General features: G+C 43.6%; 1 protein-coding gene across 1 annotated transcript in view; it reads right to left on the bottom strand.

Moving 5' to 3' along the window:
• LOC106744849 (tensin-1-like) overlaps window positions 1–20,255 on the bottom strand; it is a 56,127-nt gene extending 35,872 nt beyond the window's left edge. Inside the window, exons 1-2 of the mRNA XM_014619944.1 lie at window positions 20,078–20,255; window positions 2,435–2,509 (exon numbers count right to left, since the gene is read on the bottom strand). The gene's annotated coding sequence lies outside the window, so the exon portion shown is untranslated. The remainder of the gene's footprint in view (window positions 1–2,434; window positions 2,510–20,077) is intronic.
• Window positions 20,256–22,632: the final 2,377 nt, after the last annotated feature.

The following is a 22,632-nucleotide window of genomic DNA, read 5'->3' as shown; positions in this document are numbered from 1 at the left end:
AGATCTTGTTCCCTTGCAAATTGGAAGATCACACCGAAGCTCGACATAGACAGGACGCGCACGGCGCATCTCTTCCCACCTCCTCGCCGTCGTCGTCGAAGGAGGAGAGTCAAAATGGAAATTACAGTGCGGTGATTTTACAAAAGGGTGTCGTCGCCTCCTGCACCGTGAGTTTTCCCTGACGAATCATACGCACGATCGCGCGTCCCTCGGCGAATTGTTCGTGGCGCGTGGTGCGTGAGCGATTTAGGGTAATCGCGATTTTGCGCAACGCGAGCTCGAGCGTGAAGAGATACGCGAAGTGGAGACGGCGCGACAGATAAATTCGCCGGCGAGACGGACGGCGGGATTGAAAGAGGATTGAAACTGAAGAGCGCTTTAGTTAGTCTCGCTAATCGAGTCGACATAATTTTTTATCGCTCGTGGTCAATCTCACGTGGCACATTCCACGCGTATTGTTCGGGCGTACGTGGCTTAATTGGACCGCCTCCAAGTTTCCATTCGCCTTAATCATCTCGCGCAGTCACGTACGTTCGGCATGACCGCGGGAGGTTTCCCAGGTTTCGCATGTTACGGCATGTAGCATGAAAATCGACAATTACTTCTCTCCGCCGAACACCGCGCATGTAACCGGCTACGAACGCGCCATTTTATCATCGTTAGACACATATTACGCGAGAAACTTGCGAGAAACGTGCGAGAACGCTGTTATATACATTTACCTGAGAGATTGCGACACGCAGATTCGGCTCAGTTTTCGATCGAGATCAAGTAATTTACGTCCGAATCGTTTCCCGCGATCGCTCGGCTTCTCCTCTCGTGGAACCAAGTCGATAAACAATAATCTGGCGATCATAAGGGAAGAATGCTCGTTTATATTCGTTCGTCGTAGCTTCTCTTGTTTTAATTAAAGCGTGGTGTAATCAAAATTCGTGGATAATTTAGGTTGAGATGAAGAGAACGACGCGATGAATAAGGAAAATGTTGCCACGTGACGACAGTGGATTGAAATTTACCGGTGGGAAAGATAAGCGTTTCATTCCTGATCCGCCATGATAAACGTTTCACGAGGGATTTTTCAAGAGGTGCTTGGCGATGATCTCGGGAGGGGGGAGAGGGGGAGGGGGGTAGGAGAAGTAAGGATTTTTTCAGGTAGAAAATTAAAGCGGGAGCTTAGGAGAAGCCCTCGAAATAAAACACTAATTCGAAGGATCGATATGTTCCGCACAGTTCGTGAACATGGCGCGCGAGGGTCGGCCGGTGCACGTCGAGCCAACTTCGAAATATTACTGGCAGGGATGCGATAAGGATTATGGATCCCCAATTAAAGTCCGGAAAATAATAAAAGACGAACAACGGCGGAATTACTTTCGTTCCGTCCCTCTCTTGCGACGCGGCGTTCTCCGTCTAGTTGAATTCGGAGAAGAAGTCTAAACGTTTTCAACGTTAATCCTCGGATTAAGACGGGGCGTCGATGAAATTTCTGTGATTCTAACATGTCTCTTTTTATTTTCCTTTTTTACACGCATTATTAAAATTAAAAGTGATTATGATTAGTTAATTCGAAGTATTTTAAGCGACACGCGATAGTTCTCGCGATCTTCCCGCGTCTACTCGCTCTCAGCTTCCCAATTTAATTATTTAATTATCTACCTCCCTGTATTGTTGATAGCCGCGTAACGAAATTTCAAGGATCACAGCGAGAGCGATTCGCTCGGAGGGACATGGGTGCGCTGACTTTAACATTAAAAGATTGGCGCCCCAAGGTCGGCTTGAAAGGGAGATCGCACAAAGTATCACGAGGATTATCGAACTCGGCGCTCAAGAACGCGGAAAATTAGGCTTCTCGCATTGCGGTTCAACTTCCGTCTCTCGTCATGGAAGTTCACCCCCCTGCGCTGCCTCTTCGTCACTCGCTCTTTTAACTACTTTTAACAAGGACCCTCGCGAACTTTCTTGTATTTTTGAACTGTCGACACGCGACGCAAATATATGCAGACTATTCTCTTTACATTTACGTTTTTCACTCACTGCACATTTTCCTTTCTTTCGACGAACATACTCGAGAAAGACAGAGAGAGAGAGAGAGAGAGAGAGAGAGAGAGAGAGAGAGAGAGAGAGAGAGAAAGGAAAAATTGATTATAAAAAAAATGATAAAAATCGATAAAATATGAAATATTCATAATGAAGCAAGACTTATTTACTTCTCGCTGCTCTTACAAAGATAACGCGACGCAAAGATGGGAGTTTTAACGCAGTCGCGTTCGCTGCAAAAAGGGCAAATTTTTCGCGCAGGAAATGGAACTCCCCCGTCGTCTTGGAAGACGACGCCGTAGGCTGCGACGAGCTGCTTTTCTATAACGGCTGCGCGTACATACAAACATGCGGCATCCTTTTCCGCCAGTGTAACTAGATGTGCATCTCTAGTACTCACTTTTCCATCTGGACTGCATACTTTAATCCCCGCGAGCGAGACTATCAGGAGAACGGGCGTGAATCGATCGCTGTACTGAAACAAACAGATCAGAAGTCATGCATATAGCGGCTGAATCAAAACTCCATGCGGTGGATATTTAATACTCTTGCTACTCCTTGCGCTTCTCACGTTGGAACTTAAATTCGACATTTAAAGAATTACAGATATTTCTATTTTTATACGCGTGTGATGTGTATATACAGGATGATTCCGATACGATTCTATTTAGGAGGAACAAGATATCGTATTCGATACCGCCACGTGTGCGCCGAATACAACTCACTCCTCGAGCGCAAACGGGAGCACGAAGTGAAGCGCAAACGGCCGATAACACGTTTATAATTTAGTCCACGTTCTTAGAAGCGGCTAAAGCCGAAGTATTCCCCTTCATTCGTGCTCCCCATCGGTAAGATCGAGCATCCTGCAACTTTGAAGCGGTCGTCCAATTTCGAAATTGAAAAGTTGGCAAGCCACGCGACGTGATTCGGAGTATGGGACGGACTCTACGCAGGAGTGTTCCCTGTTTCTGGTCGGAAACACGGTTCATTGTCTTGAAAAGCTAAGGTAGATGCTACTGTAGCCCGGGCACAATAGGGGATCTCCGGTATAATTATGGTAACGCACACAGGACTGTGTTCGATAGAGGACACCGGCGCAATCTTTTTCCTTCTTTCCTCCACACGACGATTCGTGAAATCTACCTCACTCGCAATATCTCTCGCTGTAGTCTCTTGCGATACTTTCAGCCGTCTCACTTGTATCACGGGATGTCCCGCGTAATTAGAACGGCGAATTTCCGTATCGACGCACAAAAACGACACCAAAGCCGCATTAAAGATAAAAAAGCTTCTCAAGACAATAGCAAGGGATCCTCGGTCTACGGTAATAATGAATTAACAATGTAGGAGCAACCTCGATCTCGGAATTGACATTGTTTACGTCCGCAGCACGCTTTATTTACAAGCACTCGTAACGAAGGTATTTTGATACGGCGATTGTGAAGAAGCGAGCGATGGCGAGGGCGTAATTTAATGTAAATTAGTTTAATGTATCTTCGCGTAGCTTCAAGCAGTTTAAGAGCCCTTGTTTCTCAAGACACGACAATAATTATGCCTCCTTATTATAAGAATATCCGACAATAAGGAAAGCCCTTCCCCGTCAACTGTGTCTTGCGTACTTCCGACTGTCTCCATCTCAGCGCTAGAGGGTTGCTATTTAATCCGTTGCTACTTCACGCTTTTTCTTCCAGCAGTTATTTATTTCAGAGGGATGCCTGTTTCATTTCTCGGTATGATGTTTTCGTTTCTGTTGCTTGCTTAAATATCGCGCAATCAGATAAAAACATATGATCACGAATAAAAATTGAATCAATAGAATTAAATATAAATAGATATGTAATAAAAGCATAAGCTGCATAAAAAGATAACGTCATAAATATGTCATAAAGATAACGTTATAAATAATGTTTAACAATGTCGTGTTAAGGTCTATCTTTTGTTCAGTTACAGAAGAAGTAGCGTGTTAAAGTTCATTTTACGTCTCGTTAATTTCCGTTAAATTCCGTTAGACTTCACGCTTGTAGCAAAGATGTCCGTCACAATTTGTGTCGGAAAGAAAAATTTGACAGATCATACAGGATATCTGCGCGTCGAGCGGTAATAGCTTGGTGATTCACGTTGCGCGCAAAAAAATCGCCGATTCGTTCGAGCAAGTCGCTTGAACGACTTGCTTATGCGTTCGTCCTCCATTCGATATCCATCAGGAGACTACAGATGTAGCATTCATGGAGCGCAAGAATTTTTTTCCTTATCACTCTGTTTCTGCTTTTTCCTTTCGCCATTGCCGACGCTGTCATCATCGAGAAATATCCGATGCGACGTCACGACGGCGCGAATACGAAACGTCGCAATTTTCCTCGTCGCCAGGAATATGACTTCTGTTTTTACACGCGACGACATATAATAAGACGTCGGAGAAAGCGGAGATAGTGAATATTAGACAGACGAGGTTTCATGAAATATTCTCCAAATTGCTACATTATGCAATACATCATAAATTAAACGGTGTGCGTTAAAGGCTTTCCCGTTTTTATTGAACACATTTAACGACTTTCAGAAATGTTCCATACGATAGTTATGGTAAAAATATCAATGCCTGGACACGTAACTGCGGGCATTCTTGTTATTTTAGTCTAAATGCACCAAAAAAATTAGTATCAATTCAAGACTCATATTCTCATATATTTTTTTAGCAACTTGTATCTTCACATCAGATTATATATTCTCGCTTGTACGTATATAAGAACGTGAGTTTTGAATTAATATTAATTTTTGTTCCGCGTACGGATGTTTAATCTTTAAACACAAAATATTCGTATATATTCAATATATGTATATACATTCTATGTTGAAAGTTTAAATATTAAGAATGCCCAGAGAGTTAGTTACATATGCAAACATTAATACTTTTATCTCACACTTCGTAAATTGCAACGCATCCCGAATAATTACGTTGATTTTACCGTGGATGGCGCTGTTTGCGAAGAAAAAAAACCCCCAATCGGTAAAATTCCTCAACTGAAATATATTCTCTTTCTACTCTGCTCTACTTTTATTTCTACTCTTTATACTCTATTTACACTGTTTCTCCTGATAAAATTTACGACTGACATCGAGGGGAAGTGCAGCCGTGCAACACGGTTCCTTTGATATTCGTGTCTCCCTTTCCCAGTAGTGCTTATTTAACTCATCGCCGCGACGGCTACGCGTGGACAAGATCCTCGCGCGAGCCGATGCTACCGTCTCTGTTGAGACGATGCATCCTGGACGCTGAACTTTCCGCGGAGTGCACCGCGCGCGAACTTAAGGCTTGCTTAAGTAAACCGCCAGACGCGGTTGCGAATACGCGGAAAAGGCGTGGTGGAAGCCTCGTCAACCGTCCGGTCTGTCGGAGTCCCGGGTCCAACCCCCGTCGCCGTACACTCGTCGTTACGCGCCGACATGGTACGGAGGGGTTGCAGCGAACGTTACGAAGGAACGACCGTCGCGTCGGCGTCTCGCAGGAAGACTCGTGTGAAATTTATTCACCGGCTGGAAAACAGCCGAGCTACGAGAGACATTCGTGTCTCTCTCGGAGTGACCGGCCTTCGGGTGACCTTAAGACTTCGTTTACGGCCCGCGTCCGTCAGACGCGTCCACAGTCACATCGTTCCGACGGGGGGAAGAAGTCGTTTCGACGAACGTCTCGCCTTCTCTCGAATCGCTCCCGCTTCCAATTTGTCAACAGGTAAAGCTACAGACGACCACTGGCGCTACGGTTGATCCTTCCTCTAATTACGGTGTCCTTCCGACGCGATCTTTGCATTTTACTTTATTACCCGTCGGTGTTTCTTTTCCTCCGCCGTGTGTCCTCCTCTCTTTCTCCCTGACATTCTCTCAGCCCGATTACCCGCTTATCCCCGAAACAATCGAGTTACGTGAGACGTAAGGATGTTATCCAATTACCGAGGTCGCGCCGGAAAGTAATTTGCAGGCCGCTACTCGATTATCTTTATCGCGACTCGCTATCGGCGCGATCGTAATTACTGTTCTAATATACGCGCTAATTACGCGTCAGCGACGCAGATACATGATGATGACGACAAAAACAATGGGCCGGCATTGCGACGACAATCTGGTCTCACGGTGTCGGCGCGAAAGAAGCTCCATTATTCTCTCGTTGCCGCATAATCGCGCGACATGGACGAAGGAAGAAGGGAACCCATGTAGGAATCGTACGCATTCAGCCTTTACATAAGTTTATCATTTACTGAAAAAAAATATTTTCCTATTTATTTAATAATTGTTAATTTTGAACGAAATGGAGACAAATATATACATACAATATTACAAACTCGGAGATATTATTTATGTTTAATTTTTCTCATTTATTTACGCATTTATACATTAGTCGAGCTAATGGAATTGCGCACGTAACAGAAAGTGGTATATAAATATTTGAATATGTGTATGTATACGTATATCGCGGATATTATTATAAATTGTAAATTACTTACGGCTATATTCAAAACAAAATGATCAATAATTCTGATATTATTGTATAATATCTCTATATTAATTCGTAATATTGTTTTTCATTAATATCCCAAATGCGGTTTAGAAGAAATTAAAAATGGAAATTGGAAAGAAAAATAGAGAAATAGGACATTATATAACGTACAAAATATACAAAATGTGTCGTACTTGGTTGCGAATATCTCAGCTTTCGGATGGCCAATTGATTTTGTTTTATTTTACAAACGTGTAGATAGTACTTCCATCAGTATGTAAGTAAATTTTAAAAGACTCTTAAGAAAATAGTTTGACAGAACAATTACTTTAAATAGCTCAGTGATAAAAGCGGTTGCTCGTCAAAGCAGAGGACCCGAGTTTCGATTTCAATTGAATCTGCCTCGCTCCGGTCCTTTTCATCTTATATGGTATTAAAAATAGACATCTGTAAGTAAAAACAAGCATCCCCAGCCCATATTCTGCTTCTTCCTTACACAATACAATTGTTGCAGTAACAATAACCAGTACTAGGAATCGATACTGTCCCAACATAGGAATTCCATAATTTTTTATTATTATTTGTGCAATATTATAAATCGATACAATTACAGTGCTGTTTCTCGAGTCTTAACTTATTATTATCACCCCAATATTCCATATCAAATCGGCATTGGAACATCTAATACTATTCACTACAAATCCGTACTTACGCCAGTACCTTGCCAACAGTTACTTCCTACTTGGAAAGCGACGGCAGTGATGCATTTTGTGCCACGCGCTGCGTAACAGCTCTACTCTAATCCCTCCTCCTCCCCTATTATGATAAACGCTTCCCACAGATAATCGTGAATTTTGCAACCGTAGACGCGCACAGATCGAACGTGGTTGGAACCAAGTTTTCTTGTTTCGACGAGTATGGCTAACGAGATTGTAAACAGAATTTGCGCCTAGGCAAAGTAGACGGGGGGCAAGAAATAACGAGGAAGAGGAGGACGTTGAGGTGAGGGAAGCGCGCGCCAGCCTCGGCACGTTTTCCGGCGTATTATTAAAGAAATCGGTCCGTCTGAGTATTTCCGCGACGCAAGCCCCCTTTCTCCTCCGTCTACCGCCATTCCACCCCTCTATGCTTATCTCCGCGCGCCCCGTTCCGCGCGAGTTTGCGATTGTCCAGGAAGCCGGGGCACGTTTCCGTCCCTCGCCGCGATGCGATCTTCGATCTCTCTGTGACGTACCCCGAAGGCAACGCCGATGCGACCGTCTGAGAGGGGTGGGACAACGTGCTCCGTACGCGCACGGAAATGACGTTTGACGGCATTCTTACTTCCCTCGTGCCGCGTCATGTCGCGTCGCGGAGACGACTGCGCGAACAAGCCCCGAATTAACGAAATCTAATCACGTTGTATCTCTGTATTAGGATCCCGCGCGAAAAAAAAGATTCATTGAATTTACGTGACAATGAGCACAAACCAAACGCGTTTCAGTTGGAGGAAACAGAATTACCGGTTATAAAAACCGAATTTGGTCCAGAAGTTTTGCTTCCTGCTTTCACCGAGACGCGTTCGTTCATTACTGATTATTGTTCATTGTAAGTTTAACGAAACTTTCCTTTCATGCGTCACACGCAAAGAATTTCTCTGGAAGATATAAATATTCACGGACCGAGAAACCACCATAGTAGTCTTGCTCGGTTAGAATATACTTATAAGCTCGAAATAATTTCGAGACAGCGTGAGAAATTTAGAAAGCAGTGCGGACAACGCGATTAAATCTGCACATGGCAGCACGGACCGTGGTCTGTGTCACAAACGCAATGAATAACTCGTCTTTCTGCTATTCTCACAGACAGATTCTCGCATACACGATAGTACTGTACGCTACACAATAGTTACTACCCGAGACCAAATTTGTTCCCATACTGAGGATAGAAATAACGCGCAGTCCAAGTTGCAGCGTCGAAAATATATGTATCAGTATGAGATATCTTTCATTTTTCTGATATTTCCTCGTACATATACAGAAAAAATATTATGTTAAATTTAACACACTATACATGTCTCGAACGGTCCAGACAAATATTTGCGTTAATTCAACACGAGATGAATATTTTGAAAAGTATAGCACAAGTATTATGTAAAAAATTAATACAAAATTAACATCCACAATATGTTAGTCGACACTAAAGTATAAAATGTATTATTTTAACACACTTGTTGAATATCGACTCAACACAAACTTTATATTGAGATAATACAAACACAATATGTTAAATTAACACACGAGTGTGTTAAAAAATTGAACATAAAAATTTTAACAAAGACTGATCTTAACACAAGTATACAATGTTTTTTATCGTGTATGGCCAATTTATATAAATCAGGTTAAAGCACATATCTGATTAAACTATTTATTGCTGTCATATATAAAATTTGGCTTCGATATAAATATATTCTAATCGAACAATACAAGTCTCGAAAGTTATACTATTAATATAATATATTATTCAACAAAACTTTTCTGCGTGTGTATTTCTATCATGCGTGCGTATTCAATTCTACCTATTGTGCCTCTCATATTTAAAGGGGAAAGGCCGAAGGGAGGCATCTCGACGTAAGTAATTTCAAATTGGCGTTATTGATCGTTCGGATCAATCAATCGCCGTCGTCATCATCGTCGTCGTCTGCCGAAGCCGACCAAGTCAAGAAATGCCGATATGACTTCAAAGTAATCGCGGCAAGGAGGATAAACGAGAGTGGATCCTCGCAGGATGGTGGGCGAGGGCTTTTTTTAGCGGACCGTTCAGTTCCAATCGGTCGTCAACGTAATCTGTCTGGGTCCTGGGGCGTGGGCGGTGTTGCTACCACTTTGTTCTTGAAGAAACAACGCGAGGCGGATCTCGCGCCTGTGCGCGGCTACGCGGATTCATCCTTTCGATCCATCGCACCGACAAAGGCGCTGGATCACCTCGACCTCGGGCATCCATCATTCACGCTGTCATTGGAGATTGAATTCTTAACTTCTGGTCGGTCCGCCAAATTGTACATGTCTCATCGAATAAAATTTCATCGAGAGACCGGGTTTTCCCCCATTCTCTACAGTCGTTCCATCTTTTATCGTTTGCAACGTTAATTGATGATGAGAACGTTACATTCCTTTTCGAGTAATATTTAAAAGATTGTATTTCTAACCAGAACCTGCGTAGATTTATCAATTAGAATCCACCATCATTTCGGGAAATCGAGTTGGATCCCAAGAAATTTTCTATGCGAATTAATGTCACAAAAATAGACTAAGAAAGAAGCCGAGCGTATGCGTATCAATCTTTTCCGAACCGTCGATGCGACGCGACGCGATGCGGCGCGACGGCTGTTCCATGAGAAACCAAGAAGAAGAGTGGCCTCTCGGGGCGGAAGCTCTTCATCGAATGACAGAGCAATTGACATAATGAATGCAATTTTGTTTAAAGCAACGTGGAGGGCACAGGGTATGAAGAGTTGTTACCGGTTGCGAATAACAGCAAGCAAGCAAGAAAGAGAGAGAGAGAGAGAGTGAGGGTGAAACACGGAGGGGGTGCGTCGAGACACAGGGGCACGCCGAGAGGACGGAAAGCGAGGGTACGAGGCGGGAAAAGAGGAAAGAAAAAACGATGAAACGACCCGGCCGGTCGATTGCATTCGCATTATCGGATCGTCGCGTTGATGTTATTATTTACGACGTCGTTAACTTGACGCGAACGCATGTACACGCGCGCGCGAGTATTAATCCCTCCCCCCTACCCTCTTCCTCTCTTTCTTCCCCATTAATCTTTATCCCACGCAAGAGACGAAGTCCTCATAAATATGGATTACGGAAATGCGTATCCCTACACAGTTGCGCTTGTCCTTGAAGATGAAATAATCGGTTTCGTTTCACCGGGAATGTTCCCGACGTTGCTGCCGAGTGCGTCTCGCGAATTCGACCTGAGCGTGGCGTCTCGCATCGATGTGGAATTGTCGGCAGCCGACCGGCAGGCGTTGCCGATCAGAGAGAAATACCTGTTCGGCGGCAGTCAGCCGCGAGAGTTGAAGCACTAACGGGTGTAACCGTGATATTCGGTGGAAGTCGAGGTTCGAGGAGCTTTTCAAGGGCTGACCAGTACCCTCCAGTGCGCCGAGAGGGCACGAGACGAATTCTCTCCTCCCATTTGCGATGGAGCCGGGTTGAGAGCTGGTCTAATATGCTTTAACTCTCCGTCGACGAGGACGAAACGATGACGGACGGACGGACGGGCGATGTGTATGCGAGGTGGAGAAACGGGAGGAAAGGCTAACGGGGACGGGATGAGGGGTGGGCGGCAAGGATGGAAGTCACAAATATTCATAATAGGAAGCCGAAGAAATAAGCTGACCCTGCAAACAACCACTCATTGCCATCGGCGGGTATTCCGCGCTCGTTAGAAAAGACAGAGAGACAGACAGTAGCCGGCGTGCGGGGACGGGAGGCGGAATGGGGGCGGATGGACGGCCGCTGAAGGGGATACGGTTTTTATCTCGCCCCTCCGTTTTCCCTTCTTTTCATCGAGCGGCCCCGAGTCGGTCCGAGAATACATTGAGTTTCTCTTCACGGGCGAATTTCCGGGGAAACAATACTAAACGTTTATAGTCAATTAAAAGGCGGCGGAGGCTCTCCCTCTCTCAATGTGCCTTACCCTTCTTCGAAGTCAGGGGAATTTCGCGAGATTGGATAAAAAAGACTGACGTCTTGAGAAAACATTGTCCCGGCAATGGCTGTTTTCTCGAATGTTTCTTTAATTCGATGCGAAGCCGTTCTCATGAAAAAGTTCCGGTCTTGAGGATTGCCGTGTACTGTCAAGGGAGAAACAACGGAAACGCTTACAGTCGTGTTTAACTCTTCGTCGACAATGTTGAATTTAGTATTTTCCGTAGGCAATCTGGGTCGTTAAAGGACATGTTTTTACACTGTTCCGGATGTATAAAGTTACATTTATATTACATTTTAGTTGTTTTAATGTTACATTATTTTAACATTTTAAATGTTACATTATTAGGCGTTCTCTTTTCCCCACACCACGAAAATCTTGAATATCAAATTCCCTTTTGATGGTTGTTTATTACATGAAGGAAATTAGGGCTAGGTTTTGATTTTGATTAGTTATATGTAAATTTTGATTTTAATTAGTTATATGTAGGTTTTGATTTTAATTAGTTATATGTATGATCAAGAGCATAAAATTAACTAAAATTGACGGTTTAAATCTAGGAAGGAATTTTTGTGTTGATCTGCGTGTTATCAGCAATAAAATTAATCTTCGGTAAATTAATCTCTGCGAATGGATGTTTCCGCGTCTGATATTTATTCGCGAATCCTTCGTCGGTGTATGTTAATGCAGTGGCTATTAAAACTTTGCAAAGGCTAGTTATGCCGTAGTACGCACGTAGCAGGGGCGGGAAATACCGAAAGGAATTCCCTCGGAAAGGGGTTGAACGCGTCCTTTGATTTACGATCCATTCGCCGAAGCACAATGATGAAAGATACGCTCTTTGCGGCAATTTGTCAGTGAATGCGAAATACGAGTAAACTACAACATATCCTTCTTCCCGCGAATTCGCGATCTATTTTCATACGGCTTCGAATAAAGCACACTTTCGACTGTTTTATCGAGTTGCGATGTTCGTCGTTTGACGCGACCGTCTAGTTGGGTTGTATGCAATAACATATTTTTAATGTTTTGGTATAGTTTTACAAACACTAACCCAGCGTCTAGATATAAAATCATGTATGGCACAAAAATGTTGCATGTAAAAAACATATCGAAGTACGCAATTTGTGTTTCACGTGTTCCAATTTAACATCCGAAGATAATGATTCCGAGAAAATAATTATTTTCATAATAATATTTACATTTTTTGTTACTTTGATTTCGATAAAAATATTTATATATTAAAAATTCTTTATTTATACGTTGAAAACTCTTTTTTTTTAAATATAAAAAGAATCATTTATATATCACGATTCGAAGGTGGTTACATGAAATTCTAGAGCAGATAGGAGAGAATTGAATTCATAGTGTTTCCATGTCTATTAAAATGATAACAGACCAACGTAAGTTGCTGATAACCACGTAACGTCCAAGCTATGATAAGAACACGTGGATTGGAATTACTTAGTTTGGCACGTGTGCGTATTTACTGCCGTAATTAGTAACACCACTGTTAATGGCTCATTGGGGCTCAATTATCTTTGCGGAAAGTTCGTCGCGCAGATGATGACCGCACCCTTAGATTTATGGTCCCTTTTGTCGAAGTACAATGATAGAGGATCCGCTTTCAACGACGATTCGCCGCACGATTCGAACTCCACGGAGGCCGGAAAATAACTCACCTCACCTCACCCACCGTCGATCCACCTATCCCACTTTTTTTCTTCTTCTTCTTCTACTCTTATGCTTGTACAAGACACACCCTCGTTTCCAGAATGGACGACGGTCCGCCGGTGTGGCACGCGTTATTTGTCACTCGCCGACAATGTAAAAATCCCAGAAGCTCGCGTGTCTTTTTTCCAGATGGAATTTCGTCAAGCGAGTTTGATTTATGAACCCACGCGGACCCACCAAGTGACCATAAAGCACTCGATGTCCCAGTTAAATAGCAATGGAAGAGCTTCGACGTGATGAACGATGATGATCGAAGGGTACCGTTGACACTTTCGTTTCTTCCGATTTACAGCCGGACGGAATAGATGGACGTTTAAAATAGAAAAAATCGGCTTTTCAGTGCTTCCGACACAATGAGGAAATAAGATAATAAGATAGCGAAAGAATTTTAAGTACGTCGAATTTCGGAGCGAGTGACTGTTATATTAGTAATTTATAAATAGGATACTTTACGCAGAAAATATTTGGAGATAAAAACCCGTTACCTCATTATTTATTTAAAGCACTTGAGTAGATTTTGCATTGAACGTACGGTGCGACGTCGTACAATAATGTTTGAGCTTTTTCGTGAGCGTCACACACACTCTATTCACATTCGTACAATCCCATCTAGAGACTCGAAGATAGGCAATAATGACGGTAATTGAACAACGTTAATTGATCAATTCGCGATTAATAACCGGCTATTAATGCGTCTACAAATCATGATCTGAATCAGAATTCTCGCTTGATTACTCCGTTGACTAAGTAGAGCATTATAGGATCCGTATATCTTCGATAATCTGCAGGATGTTCTCCATTTAGTCGACACGAGTGCTCCCCTGGGCCACTCTATTTCGCGATCTTGTCCCTGCGGAGCCTCGTCTAATAGTGCGGGACCATGTCGTGATTCATAGTTCATTGCTCCTCTGATCAAATATTTGAAGAAACCGAGCGCGTCGCGTGATCGGGACGAATCGGGGGATCAGCAGGAAAATACAAAAAAAGCGGTCCATTTCGTGCGGCGTCAGAGACGTTGTCAAAATTTGAAGAGTCGCTCGGAGAGAAGTCCGGCCTCGCTCGTTCGCGTCCACGGAACATTCGACCCGCGTAGGGCGTCCTAAGTGGAAACGCAAACTTCACCGGCGGATTTTGGTACCAGTTCCCGATGATTAGATTCCCATCGACGGGGATTCGATTGTCACCGACCGCCGAGAGATACGAATACATCAACGTTATCGTCGTGACGAATCTTAACCGCATTACGGCCAACGGAGATCAAATTTGGACGTAATCTTCGTGCGCATAATGCAACGATAAAGCCCCGAGAGGGTCAGACATAGCTGATGCGGTCCACATCGATTGCGGAAAACGAAGCCAAATTGATTGTACGGCAAGATCGTAGAACTTTCTTCCTGGTTACGACCAGTTTCCTCGATCGTCTCGCTATCTGCGGACCGTGCCGCGATGATTGCGTGTCCCCGCGCTTCTCTCGGGGACCCTCGTTCAGCGGCACCGGGCCGTCCTGGTGTTAATCAAGAACAGAAACTTTTTACGAGGGTTACGTCGACGGGAATCGTGGACAAGGAGGAGAGACCTGCCGCGGGATGATGGCCGATCTCCATGCGTGGAAGGCAAAATGACTGTGCCGGGATACGGCGAATGATAAAACGGAGAGGGATGATCAAGTGAGTGATCGACTCGAATGGAGGACAGAGGTTAGGGGTGGCCGGTATCTTCTTCCGTTGCCCGCGGCCAGATTAGATTGGTCTACCCTTCGTCGTCGTCGGCTTCGTCGTCGTCTTCGTAGTCGTAGTCGGAGATAGCTTCGTTCCTCGCATCCTCCTGCGAGATGCGAAACGTTCTTCCTTCTTTTCTCGTCGTGCGCCAATGGAGACTTTTCGAAGATTACACCTGTGGCTCCAAGCACTGCGCGAGGAGCATCAAGCGACGCGAAAAACGCCGGCCGGAGATTTTCCCGAGGAATCGACTCTAATTTATCCTTATCTTCCTCACGCGTCGCGTCGCGATTCGTGAATTTACGCCCGACGGAATGTCGAAGGAGAATATTGAAACGATACTCGGGGATGAGGAGTGTGTCAGCCCGCGTGACGAATCAACGATCCGTACGGAAAATTTCGTACGTATCTAATTGGCATCCAGTCTGATTTCCCAAAGTAACGAAGATTCTAGTGGGGATTCTTTGGGAAATTTACGTAGTTTCTGTTTAAAAAGCGCGATGTTTCGTGCACAAGATTCTAAATGGGAAAAGTAAGTAGATCTTATTCAGCCATCCCCAACGTTTTCCCAGAGATGTTTTTCTTTCTTCCATTTTACGCTATATATTGAACAAAATATACGGAAACATCTTAAGTATTCACGCTTTCCACAAGTATACTTTATATACCGCATATGTTACGCGCCTGCTATTAAGCATAGTAACATTAAGATATAACCGTTTATTAATCTCTTTTACGTACGTTCTTCAAACGTATATAATACGATTATGAAACGTTACATATATTTAAAGAACGTATATGAAACTAATATGTGCTACCTGGGAGAGGTGAAATTCCCAATTGGTATCGTAGTGGAATAACTTACTTTGGGTATTCTAATCGGAATTTACAACGATAGAAAATTATAGTTAGTTTCGACGTCAAACATATTTTATAATGCGCAACGTGAGATTATTATCGCTGACGCTATAATGCTATAATATACTTCTAGTAGACTTACTAGAAAAAATGATCTGGAAAACATTCTCCTAGCTATTTTTGTGATTAAAGGATATGTTTGGCGCCGAAACTAGCTATAATTTTCCATCAGTATATGCTGCATACGGGAAAATTTCTATGCGAGGATGGGATGGGGAGTTGGTCGCGAATAACGATGCAAAAATTCGGCCGAGAGTTATTGCGCAACGCGGTGTCAAGTTTGCGATCCCCTGAGCGATCAAACTTGCGAAATTTTTGTTTCTCTCTGATCTTGCGCGAGCATTATATCGCGCCACCCGGTGCGATACCGATGTCCGTCGGATTGTCGTCGCAGTCCGTTAATTTGCGTTAATGCGCCACGTCAATCAACGCGCCCGTTTTCATCAACGCCGCGTTCCCGATGAAACTACCCGCCGCCGTCGTCCCACTCGTCCGATGGAAACGTCGATTGGAAACTCGATAGTAATTAGCATGCGCATGTTTACGGCCGTCGGCGCATTTATCGTTCATAACTAGCGTGCTTGAAAAACTCATTACAGAATATATTAAAATTAAAAAAAATAAATAAAATTATGAAATATACGGAAAAATTATTTGCGCCGTTACTTTTCCGCTTAGTCGTACGACTCGTTACACACGCGAAGCAATAGTATGCGACACGTTATGTATATCGAAGTTCGGGCTGGAGTTAAAATTAGGTAGGATGATGTGCCGCGGTTAACTTCCTGGATGTGACGTGTATATAGATTATTCAGCTTTGATCGGCAAATGCGTAGGGCGTTGGATTAATATGAAACCGTTTCTGTTCTAAATCCGGGGCGAAACATAATGAAATTGCTTTCTCTCTCTCTCTCCTCTCCTCTTCTTTTTCTCTCCATAGCGATCCAAATCGTGAAGCGAAACGACGGCTTTCGTTTCGTCGTGATCCACGCGCGTGCAACAGCGCATACAGTGAGCCTATATAAGCTGTGACTGTTTATCGAAACGTCACATACAGACGACCTATCAAAACCAGAAGCGGCGTTGCTTAGCCCGCTCCCACTTCTTCCTCTTTCGCAGCTCTTTTACGCTCGGCTTCGTAAACATATTAAAAATACTATATCAACAGTGTTATTACAAGGTAAAAGAGGAAATAATGCGCTAAAAGATGAGACTATGTTGAAAAATCGCGAAGCCGATTATTACGACTGTTGTTTCGATTATGCGCGAATTTGATCTGTGAAACTCGAATCGTCTGCCGGAGTAAAACAAACTTTTAGAAAAAATTATTTAATAATGCACTGAGAGAAATTACAGTCATTTTCGGTGTCAACTATAAACTTTTTATAGTTTTAGTCGCAAAAATTATAATAACATGTTTATAATTTTATTTCATTATTGCTGACATTATAGTAACATTTACCGGAAAATTGGGGTTTCCGGCTATAAGTCTTTCACTATGATGACTGTAATTACAAATATTAAATATTTTCTCTCAGTGTAATTGTGAAATCTATAAATAATATTTTTTATTTTTCTTGTTATTTTAGATCTCTGAAATTCCGTTTCAGACGAGTTGACGTTTCCGGGGTTTTTGACAATTTCTTTCGGGGTTGCGGTATGGTCAGCCGCGGTTACAGTAATTGACCTTGTCAAGCAATAGCTTTCGGAGAGCTCGAAGCGCGTTGTTTGTCGTTTCGACAGAGAGCGATCTTGTCGCTCTTGTTTTTCTCTTTTTAACTATGATGCGATATATTTGTTTCACAGGCCGGTGGTTACGAAACCAATCAGTGCAAGCCGCTCGAATGGAAGGGCAAGTGCACAAAGGGTCGCGTGTTCGAAAAAAAAAAAAATATCGCAATCCTCGAAAAAGACGGTGGAAAAAAAGGAAAAATTGACGGTGGCGTTCGCAAATTTCGGCGTGTGCAACACTTTTGGGCGGTTTTCTGCCGTCGTATAATAGTCCCTGCGTCAGAGTTTATATTTCGTATCCTCATTTTATCTTCTCACGCGACGGAATCGTTTAGATTAATGAAACGATTAATGCTTGAAGCATTAGCGCGTCGAAGAAACGGTGCGTTTCGAGTCAGCCAGATTGTTTGCGTCCGAACATGGAAGGGAGCGACTCTCCGAGGAACGAAAATTATTTATTATCGATCGAACTGATTTCTGTTAAGATTAATTTCTGAGACTTTAGCTGGACCTCATATTATCTTCCGTGTAGCGTTTAAGTGACGTATAAATTTCTGTTGACGATGCTCGTTTTACGGATTAATTGAACGAGCGCGTAGCTGCGCGAAAGATTTACGACCAAACAATATTCCGTGGCATGATAAGGAAGCGCCTTTAAAGGTGAAGTTCCCTTGCAAACCCTTCCGGCCATAATGCTAACCCTCTTACGGATAATGTTGTTCGTATATCCGCTCATTTGGAAAGTGCACGTAAATGTCGTTTTAAGCGACGCGGCATAAAGGGACTTCAGAACATCACGCGCCGCACACGCACGCGGAATTAAAACTTCGTTTGCAACTTCACCCGCGCGCGGACACACGCGAATCTCTATTTAATTATTTTAACGGGATGAGGCTGCTTTATTTATTTATTTCTTTTTTTAATTTTAATCTCGCGGAAGGAAGTGAAAGTTCATTTAAATGTTCATTTAAATGTTCGCGTGTGCGCCCGCCAGTCGGTCGAGATCCGACGTTTAATCGTCAATTTCGCTAATTACAAATACATCCTCCGCCGATATATTAGTACAGCTCGGTCATTGCCCATGTGACTTGCTCTGTATTGATGGAATTAAATTGATATAACGGCACGATGCACGAGATCCTACGTGTTACGGCCGAACATCAGCGAGGCCTCTTCAAGTAACGAAGTATTTCAGGGCGTAATACCAATATCGCGTAAATTTCATCGGTTAAAATTATCCCGCTGCTTTTGCGCGCTCGAAAATAATTACGGAAATTATTTCGTCACAAAGAAAGTCGATTAATTAAGCTTCATTATGCATGACGATGCGAGATCGTGTGTCAATATATTATAGCTCGTTGGGCAAAAATGAATTATTCAGAAAATGTCCAGGTGGCTACGGAAGAGAGATACAGCTCCGGCGGCGATATGAAATTTTGCAGTTGACAAGATATCTGTGTATATTGACTTTCGACAGTTTGTTAATAACGTTATAAACTCAATTTATATCCCAACTCGCTATTGCGTAACTCATTTTGCAACGAGTTAACGCATTTTCGCGCGACACACGCTCCGCATGTATTTTCGCGGACAGACATCGTGTGTTTGTCGAAAAGTTAGAATATAATTGATTAATACGAATATTCCGGTTTATCGTGCGTTCGACGATTTCAACATCATGCGTATTAATGTACGCGGCCGAAAGGAACTTACATCAATGGAATATTCGCGAGTGGTAAATTAATTTTCACCGGCCACCGCATTTCGTACTCGCTTTGCCGGGAGAACGGACCGTCGTACTAACGAATCGTGAAACGATCGCGCGGTCCTGTGTTCAACCGGGTGGTGCGTGTCTTTCATTTTTAACCAGGTTACTCAAATTAATTAATTCCCCGGACAGAGAAGCGCGCAAAGCGGCTCTCATTAACGCGACACAGAGGAATTAACGGTGAAAAAAGTTATTGACGGCCGAGGGCATGTCGGTAATTTATAGCACGTGTAACCGGACGGCTCGCGCAAAATACTTTCTCCATCTTTCTCTCTCCTCCGCTTTTACCGCTTTTACCCCTTTTTTTTTCCATTTTTCAGCCTCGCGCCCGTGGATGCCGATTGATTAGTTTCGTTGTCGGTTCGCACGTGCGACACATTTGCCTCCGCCGAACGCATGACGTTCTAATGACAAACGTGCCGCTATTTGCTGGACAACCGACTTCGCGCATTACCACCGTACATTTTAATTATGCTCCGGGAGAGAGAGAGAGAGAGAGAGAGAGAGAGAGTGACGGCATCGTTTATGCGCGAGGGAGGAACTTTCGCTTTATCGTGGAAATTTAGTCGGGAGAAAATATTATGAGGGTTGCGAAGGCATTATTATGAGACTCGGTGATAAAAGTAAAGCTAGTAAAAGCCACCGTGACGGTACCCGAGCGAATAAATACAGCGGAGAGAGTTGCGAGGTATAATTGCGATGTTTCGCGCTCCGCTTTATTTAATCCGGACCGCATTATAGTACGCGCTCGCGGAGTTATTTCCCCGCACGCGTGCGGCCGCCACTGAGAGATCTGCCGAGATGTTTGTCGAGAAAAATCCGGAAAACATGGGACGGAGATTAATGATCAAAATCACCATTCAAGGCAACGGTTTCGCCTTCTGTCTAGTTGCTTATATTTCGTTTACGCCGGGCAGATCTTTAGAACGATAGAATTCGCGAAATATACGATAATATACATAATATAACAATCGAAGCGTCTCTTACCTTCTATCTCTCTCTTCTTTTTCTTTTTATTGTCGCTCGTATTCCGACACTAGCGTTAACGGGCGAGGGGCCGATTGGTAACGGATGAACAGCACCGACGAGGAGCGACTATATAGTTCGCTCTTATCGAGGCAGAGCGATCGCGAAACGCGTCAAATCAGTCTGCTGGGGGACGTGATACGCGTTTGGCTCGTTGGACGCGACTGACAGCACCGTGTTGCGCCACGTGGATCCCAACCACCCCATGGAGAGCCCCACGAGCGTAGAGGGCGTAGAGGATCATGCGCGATACTCGGCTCCGTCCGCTTCGAATCAATCTCTCCTACTATATTCCCTTTCGCTCGCTTTGTCTCCCGCTGGCGGCCGCATAATTAGCAGCGTTCCGTTCTCTCTTTTATTGACAAGTCAAGTAAAAAACCGCGTTCCTACTGTTCTTCCGATTTGCACGGCTTTGAATGGAAGTGTCGGAGAATGGGCCTTTCGGGAGTGACGGAGAGAGGGATGCGTGGGAGTAAAGTCAAACGGCCGAAACGAGAGAAGGTGCGGCTCCAGAGCGGGACCTCGGGGGGTGGTTTCTTCAGCGGAAGACTGTTAATTATTATATCGGTGCGCATTCGGGTGATCCCGTCGCAAATCAGACGGCGGACGGCAACCGGCTCCTCTCCCGCCGGATCGCCGGGAAACGGCATAAACATAGTCATTATCCTAATTAGGAGTTCGTAAACCCGAGTGGCCAATAACTGTCCAAACGGCTGATAACTATACCCTCCCTCCCCATTACATTTACGGCCACGCATACGAGCCGCCGAATATTCCGGATATCTCGGTAACTTACGACCGTTAAGACATTTTCGTCGTTTCTATTTTGCGCGATTGCTCGAGACCTTTGAGAGCGGGAAAAGAGTAGGTTCCCGGGCTGGAACGCTGATGGGATCTCTCGTTATTTCGTTCTTTTTCACCGTTGTGCTCGGAAAAGTCGCGTTAAACAATGACTTCCTCTCGGCGAGAAAGCCGAGGGAACGTTCACTCGAAATTTTATCAGAAGTAACGATATACGCGCGTTTAACAAGAGAGAAAGACTCTCTCTCTCTCTTTCTCTTTTTCTCCCTCTCTTTCTCTCCCTTTCTATCATCTTCGGAACGTTTTGTGCAAAACTTTATCAATCTGGTGAATATATAGTCTACGTAATAACACGAACGAAACAATAACGCAAATTGTTGAGCCACGCGGCGCGCGCGTTCCAGAGATTAATCGTTCTGCCTGTCAGTCTCGGCGCGTCAAAACGTACGTACGTCTCTTGTAGCAAAGGCGGAAACACGTGTGCGCGTGTGTTACATCAGCGTGTTCTCTCTCTTCGAGTCTTGGTCCCCGACAATCTCCCTGTTATCTCCTTCTCGGTCTTTTGGCCTCGACGTTCGTAACAGGCTGAGCCCGCAAACTCATCCGGCGCTCTCCCCGGACAGGGGTGGATGGCGGCGTGATGTTTACATTTCAATTATCCAACGTTTCACTCTGCGCCATTATTAGTATTTGCATCATTTAGCAGGTGCACGAACGTGCTTCAGCACCGACTCGACTGCTTCGTCTGGTTTTAGAATTGTTAGGAGGGTTCGTGGGCGCGCGCGTATGTGAGCGTGCGAGCGTCGAGGATACGGATCGGTTAGTCGACGTTGTTCCGCGTCGGATGATTATTCAGCTTGCTTTGAATCGATTATTTCCAGTTCGAATGTAAACAACACCGCAGTGTTATCGAGATAATGATATTTCTGTGTTATCAGGAGAATAAGTCGCGTATATAATGCGAAAGAACGACCATCCATGTGAAATTCAGGTCGTTCCGAAATCTGGTTTTTGATATTATTCTTGCATTTTTTTTTTCGTTAGTTCGCGCTAAAGATTATTGTGCTGTCTAATGATGATGTTTTTTCTGTATATTATCGGGATATTATCTATATCTTAACCCTTTCGTGCTTCAGAGTAATCTCTGTTATAAGTGATACTAAAATTAGTATTGTTATAAGAATTTTCGCGATGGCTGGTTACTAATCTGAAATTAAAATGAAGCAGAGCCTTCAAAAATCTGTAGATATTTATTTTTATGAAATATTATTACTCATTGTCTTCATAATATTTTTATATTTCTGTTGAAAATATACTATTTTTTTATTAATAATTATATTTAAATTATGTATTTAACAATTTTTTTTATAAGTATAACTTCCCTTAATTTCCTTAAATGAGTCAACCGCTGTCACATGTTTATATTTGTGAAAATTATGATTTTTTTGTAGCCAGTGCATATATGTATCAGAGGTACGAGAGGGTAAATAAATTAGCCGATGGATCTTTTTCGGCAAATTTCCGACTCGCACCACTCGACGTTTTTGCGAACATAGGGATCCTCGCGTATCTCTTCGACAATTGTCGGAATTAATTTTCTACGAGATTAGAATCGCTCATTGTTGCCTACGGAAACGGTAATGTAAGAAAAAGTGAAATGCGGAGTTGCACAATATCCCATTGGAGACAAGGCTTAAGTCCGTGAACGACCGGAA

Source organism: Dinoponera quadriceps, unplaced genomic scaffold, assembly GCF_001313825.1.
Source record: "Dinoponera quadriceps isolate SergipeBrazil2010 unplaced genomic scaffold, ASM131382v1 scaffold1308, whole genome shotgun sequence".
Taxonomy (NCBI): domain Eukaryota; kingdom Metazoa; phylum Arthropoda; class Insecta; order Hymenoptera; family Formicidae; genus Dinoponera; species Dinoponera quadriceps.
Note: the sequence above shows the minus strand (reverse complement) of the source record. Positions and strands in the feature narration are given on the sequence as shown.